The following is a 7,377-nucleotide window of genomic DNA, read 5'->3' as shown; positions in this document are numbered from 1 at the left end:
TTTTGAGGAAGCATATCATTGGAATATACAAGCCAAGTTATATAATGAAAATTTCCCACTAGCTATATGGTGGTGGCAAAACGAGAGACTCTCAATCATGAAGATCATGGTGCTTAATATGCACAAGTGTGGAAAAGGTGGTAGCATTGTCCCTTATCTCTTTTTCTCTCATTTTTTTTATTTTTTATTTTTATTTGGTGGGCTCTTTGGCCTCTTTTTTTCCTCACATGGGACAATGCTCCATTAATGATGATCATCACACTTTCAACTCAAAACTTAGAGTAACGATGACTCTATATGGAATGCCTTCGGCAGTGTACCGTGGCAATGATCTAGCATGGCATAGACATCAATGGAAACATCATGCTAGCTATCTTACGATCATGCAATGGCAATGTAGACGTGGTGGCACATGTCATGGTGGTAGCTGCATGGCAATATATCTCGGAATGACTTTGAAAAAGCCATAGTAGGTAGGTATGGTGGCTATTTTGAGGGAGGCTAATGGTGGGTTTTGTGCACCGGCGAAAGTTGCACGGCACTAAGAAGATAGTGATGGTGGAAGGTGAAAGTGTATCTAAACCATGGACTCAACATTAGTCATGAAGTACTCATATACTTGTTGCAAAAGTTTTATTATTAATCGAAACAAAGAATTCAACGCATACTCCTAGGGGAAGGGTTGGTAGGTATAAACCATCGCGAGATCCCGACCGCCACGCAAAGGATGACAATCAATATACTAATCATGCTCAGATTTCATCACATAGCGGTTCACCATACGTGCATGCTACAGGAATCACTAACTTCAACACAAGTATTTCTAGATCCACAACACCTTACTAGCATGACTTCAATATTACCATAACCACAACTCAAAACTAATTGAGATGAATCAAACTTCTCTAACTATTCAATGCACATGAAGGTGGAAGTTTTCGTATCCCTTTGGATAACTACCCCTTTTGAGACTACTTTCAAAGCATAGATCAACTACCAAGCCACGCACCGCTGTGCTCTAAAAGATATAAGTGAAGCACATAGAGCAAAAGTATCTAGCTCAAAAGATATAAGTGAAGCACATGTGAGCTGAATTGTCTACCAAAAGATATAAGTGAAGCTCGACAAAATCACGGTGTGCGCATGTATATATCTCTAGGTGTGCAGCAAGTATGATTGTGTCACAACAAAAATAAAAGACTCCTACGATACAAGACGCTCCAAGCAAAAACACATAACATGTGTTGAATAAAAATATAACCCCAAGTAACGTTACCGATGGATTGAAGACGAGAGAGGGGATGCCTTCCCGGGGCATCCCCAAGCTTAGGCTTTTACGACATCCTTGAATCTCTTGGGGTGCCTTGGGCATCCCCAATCGTGAGCTCTTGCCACTCTTTATCTCTTTGTCCATAAGAACTTCATCCAAAACTTGAAAACTTCACAACACGAAACTTAAACAGAAACTCGTAATAACATTAGTACAAGAAAGTAAACCACCACCTCCTTAGGTACTGTAGAAACCTTAAATTCTACTTGTGCTGATGTTGGGTTACTGTACTTTCAATCTTCCATGGCTAATACCCCCCGATACTATCCATAGTTTCGTCAAAACAGAATCTGTAACAGCAGACCAGTCTGTAGCAATCTGTATATTTTGTATAGCTCTCGTACTTCAAAACTTCTGAACAATTACGACAGTCTGAAGAATTTGCGTCGAAATCAGCAGCAAAAAGAATCAACTCAAAAGCTCTTACAGAAAAAAAATGAAAATTCTTTTCGTGAGCAGAAAGTTTCTGTCTTTTCCAGCATGACCAAACGATCATCCCCAAGACTAATCATAACGGTTTTGCTTGGCACAAACGCAAAAAGAAACACCAAAAACACAATCATAACAGAATTATGAAGATGTGGAAAACACAAAACAGAAAGAAAAAGGATAAATTCGTTGGGTTGCCTCCCAACAAGCGCTTTTGTTAAACGCCCTTAGCTAGGCAAAAAGTGATGGAATCACGTATAGTCATCTTTGGTGCTCAAACATAAGTAGCCCTCATCCTAGATTCATAAGGCAATCTTATTTTCTTTCTAGGAAAGTGCTCCATGCCCTTCTTTGAAGGAAATTGAAATCTAATAGTACCTTCCTTCATATCGATGATAGCACCAATAGTCCTTAGGAAAGGTCTACCAAGAATAATGGGACATGAAGGATTGGAATATATGTCAAGTACAATGAAATCTACGGGTACATAGTTCTTATTTGCAACAATAAGAACATCGTCGCTCCTCCCCATGGGTTTCTTGACAGTAGAATCCGCAAGAAGCAAACTAAGAGAACACTCTTCAATCTCATGAAAACCAAGAATATCACATAAAGACTTTGGAATTGCAGAAACACTAGCACCCAAATCACACAAAGCATTGCACTCATAGTTTTTGTTCTTGATTTTAATAGTAGGTTCCCACTCATCATGAAGTTTTCTAGGTATAGAGACTTCTAGTTCGAGCTTCTCTTGAAGAGATTTCGTCATAGCATCTACGATATGCGCGGTAAAGGCTTTGCTTTGGCTATAAGCGTGTGGAGAGTTTGCAATGGATTGCATCAAAGAAATGCATTCAAACAAGGAGCAATTATCATAATTGAATATCTTGAAATCCAAAGTGGGAGTTTCATTACTACCCAAAATTTTGACTTCTTCTACTCCACTCTCCACACCTTTATCATCAAGATAGGTGGACTCCGAATCATTGGGGCGTTTTTTAACCAAAGTGGATTCATATCCAGCCCCTCCATAAATAGGTTTGACACGCGAAAACAAAGATTCAAGAGGAGACACACCAAGCACTTTAAGATCTTCGTGATTTGCATCACTAGAACGCACCCTTTTAAACCATTCATGTCTAGCGCGAATTTGGGCGGTTCTTTCTTTGCTCTCATTCATGGAGATACGCATAGCTTTCAAAGTTTCATCCAAGTTGACCTTGGGAGGAGCGCATCTAACTTTCAAAGCATCAATATCACAAGACATCCGATCAACGCTCTTAGCCAAATCGTCTATTTTGAGTAGTTTTTTCTCTATGGACGCATTGGAAATCTTTTGAGAGTTGATGAACTCTTTGATATTACTCTCTAGATCAGAGGGTAATTTGTTGTGATTTCCATAAGTGTTGCCGTAGGAATTGCCATAATTGTTAGAGGAGTTACTAGGAAAAGGCCTAGGAACATAGTTTCCTCTAAAAGCATTGTTGTTGCCAAAATTGGTCCTACCAACAAAATTCACGTCCAAACTAGCATTGCTACTCTCAATCAAAGAAGATAGTGGCATGTCATTAGGATCTATGGTAGCGTTTCTACTAGCAACCAAATTCATCAACTCGTCCATCTTAGCACTAAGCGAGTTAATCTCTTCTATAGCGTGCACCTTTTTGCTAGCAGGCGACCTTTCAGTGTGCCACTAAGAGTAGTTGGTCATGATATTGTCTAGGAGTTTTGTAGCGTCTCCTAACATGATTTCCATGAACGTTCCACCTGAGGCGGAGTCCAAGATATTGCGAGAAGCGAAATCCAAGCCAGCATAAAAGATTTGTATAATCATCCACAAACTCAAGCCATGAGCGGGACAATTTCTAATCATAAGCTTTATCCTCTCCCAAGATTGTGCAACGTGTTCATGATCAAGTTGCTTGAAATTCATGATATCGTTACGTAAGGAGATGATCTTAGCCGGCGGAAAATACTTGGATATGTAAGCATCTTTGCACTTATCCCAAGAATCGATACTATTTTTAGGCAAAGAAGAAAACCAAGTTTTTGCGCGATCTCGCAATGAGAAAGGAAAAAGTTTCAACTTAATCACGTCATTATCCACATCTCTTTTCTTTTGCATACCACAAAGCTCAATGAAGGTATTGAGATGGGATGCGGCATCTTCACTAGGAAGGCCAGAGAATTGCTCTTTCATAACAAGATTCAGCAAAGCTGCGTTGAATTCATACGATTCCGCACTAGTGGCGAGAGAAATCGGAGTACTAATAAAATCATTATTATTAGTGCTCGAGAAGTCGCAAAGTTTGGTGTTTTCAGCCATGATGACTTCAACAAACAAACAAGCACACAAGCAAGCGAGAAAACCGGCAAAGAGAAATGGCAAAGGCAAAAGAAAACGGCGAAGGAGAAAGGCAAATGAAAACAGCAAATGTGAAGTGGGGGAGAGGAAAACGAGAGGCAACTGGCAACAAAAGTAAATGCAAGAGAAGAGTTTGTGAGACCTACTTGGATAGATCTTGATTTCTCCTCCCCGACAACGGCGCCAGAAATACTTCTGATGTCAACTGTGCTTCCCCGGCAACGGCGCCAGAAATACTTCTGCTACTTCAACAAAAGACCTTCCAATGGAGCCAGAAATAGGCACATCGGCGGGAGAATACTTGGCTTGATCCTTCTGCTGCGGCTACGCCTTAAGGGACTTCCTAGACAAGTATGCAAAGGATTTCCCCCGTGGCCTTGGAGCCTTGCGTTGGTGTTCCCTCGAAGCGGAAAGGGTGCTGTAGCGTAGCGGTGGTAAGTATTTCCCTCAGTTTGAGAACCAAGGTATCAATCCAGTGGAGGAGTATCTCAAGATCCTGCACAAACACAAAAGCTTGCTCCCAACGCTATGAAGGGGTTGTCAATCCCTTATAGATTGTTTGCCAAGTGAGAACTGAAAGCAACAAAGTAACAAAGCAAAGTAAAAGCGGAGGTGTAAACGATGGATGTGAATAGACCCGGGGGCCGTAGTGTTTACTAGTGGCTTCTCTCATGAAAGCAAGTAGACGGTGGGTGAACAAATTACTGTCGAGCATTTGATAGAACCGCGCAAATTCGTGACGATATCTATGCAATGATTATATCTATAGGCATCACGTCCAAAACAAGTAGACCGATACTTTCTGCATCTACTACTATTACTCCACACGTCGACCGCTATCCAGCATGCATCTAGTGTATTAAGTCCATAAGAACAGAGTAACGCCTTAAGCAAGATGACATGATGTAGAGGGATAATCTCAAACCAATGATAAAAACCCCATCTTTTTACCCTTGATGGCAACTACTTGATGTGTGCCTTGCCGCCCCTACTGTCACTGGGAAAGGTCACCACATGGTAGAACCCAAAACCAAGCACTTCTCCCATTGCAAGAATCATAGATCTAGTTGGCCAAACAAAACCCAAGACTCGGAGAGACTTACAAGGATATCAAATCAAGCATATAAGAAATCAGCAAAGACTCAAATATATATCATAGATAATCTAATCACAAATCCACAATTCATCAGATCTCGATAAACATACCGCCAAAGAAGATTACATCGGATAGATCTCCATTAAGATCATGGAGAACTTTGTATTGAAGATCCAAGAGAGAGAAGAAGCCATCTAGCTACTAACTACGGACCCATAGGTCTGAAGTGAACTACTCACGAGTCATTGGAGGGGCGATGATGATGATGAAGAAGCCCTCCAACTCCAAAGTCCCCTCCGGTAGGGTGCCGGGAAGGGTCTCCAGATGAGATCTCGCGGAAACGGAAGCTTGCGGCGGCGGAAAAGTATTTTCGAGGCTCCCTCGATTTTTTGCTGAATATTTGGGAATATATAGGCCAAGGATCTAGGTCAGGGGGCGGCCAGGGAGGCCAGAAGCCCTGCCACCGCCGCCTCCCCCCGGTGGCGGAGTGGGGGCTTGTGTGCTCCCTGGAGCCCACCTGGCTTGGCCCAAAGGCCCCCTGATCTTCTTCCATTCGGGAAAAAAATCATTTCAGGGTTTTTCTTCCGTTTGGACTCCGTTCCAAAATCAGATCTGAAAAGAGTCAAAAACACGGAAAAAACAGGAACTGGCACTTGTCACTGAATTAATAAGTTAGTCCCAAAAAAGATATGAAAGGTACATAAAACATCCAAAGAAGACAAGATAACAGCATGAAACCATCAAAAAATTATAGATACGTTTGAGACGTATCAGCCGCCAATGCTCGTACCTGCCGGATGCTCCGATCTAGTACCTTTGCTGACGCGTAGCTACCTTTAATCGTAAGGTGTCATCCTGACCTACGATCTGATGTAACTTGTGATCCTCGGCCGGCTAGCCTGCTTGGTTAGCCGGCTTGGGCACGGCCGCCTCGTTCCTAGCCGGGTGGACTGACCAAGCCGGTCAGGAAGAGTTAACCGTCTCGACTCTAGCCGGCAGGGGTTGCATGGCCGGCCAAAGAGATGGCCGCCTCGTCCTCCAGCCGGCACGCGTGGCCTAGCCGGCCACAAGACTTGGGCCTTGGGAAACTGTATTTGTCCATATCCTTTGGGCAGGAAATGAAGGAGCAGGCTCGATGAGCCTACCCCGGGGTTATCCCCCCGACACTTTTGCAGTCTTGCCTTGATCTGCTGCATGTCGCTCAACTCCGCTTTCCTCTTTCTCTCCCGCTTATGTAACCGCTTGCGTTAGGAAACCGAAACTTCCACGGAACGGAGCCTCGTGTGCCTCGTGTTCGTCCAGGGTGCTCAGCATTCCCCTGGGCCTCAGTCGGCTCGTCATTCTCTTTGTCTGGAATGAACGTCCCTTCCTGTGCTGCAGCGATACACTTCTGAAGCTTGATCATGGGTATTGCAAGTTGCTCGTCCTTCCAACGAAACTTCCCTATTTCAGGGTCCAAAGTTCCCCCAACCCCGAAGAACCAAGTCCTTGAACGGTCTGGCCAGTTCAATGTCTATGGTTGGACCCCTTTAGCAATCAGGTCATTCTCAACTTTGTCCCAGAATGGCCGGGCTTTGAGGTAGCCACCTGACCCCGTGTGATGGTGATACTACTTCTTTGCGGCATTGTTCTTGTTTGTCTCTGACATTTTCTTACTCTTCTCCGATGACTTGTAGGCCACAAATGCGGGCCAGTGATCTCTTATCTTCTCAAATCGGCCAACGAATTCTGGAGTCTTCCCTTTGTCGACAAACATTGATTTCAAATCATTCTTCCATTTCCCAAATATATGTGCCATCTTCTTAAGAGCACACGCCTTGACAAGTGGCTCTATAACTGGCTTATTCGGATCTTCCTCTCGCGGTAGGGTGAAATTTGCCTTCAGCATAGTCCAAAGATCATCTTTTTGCCTATCGGTGACATAATCACCTTCAGGGACGTCGTCGCCCTTAGGATTTTTCCATTGCTTGACGCTGATCGGGATGTTGTCCCTAACAATAGCTCTGCACTGAGCAGAAAATGCATCCTTGGTCAGCTTGGGTTCAATCGGTAGGCCATCGGTCGCGAGTGTTGTGATTGTGAACTTTTCATCCTTCACAACCTTTTCTTCGGGCCTCATCTCTTTACCGAAGTTTGGCTCGATCCAGAGGGCTATAA

This window comes from Hordeum vulgare, chromosome 3H (assembly GCF_904849725.1).
Source record: "Hordeum vulgare subsp. vulgare chromosome 3H, MorexV3_pseudomolecules_assembly, whole genome shotgun sequence".
In the NCBI taxonomy this organism is placed as follows: Eukaryota; Viridiplantae; Streptophyta; class Magnoliopsida; order Poales; family Poaceae; genus Hordeum; species Hordeum vulgare.
This window is presented reverse-complemented; position numbering follows the sequence as displayed.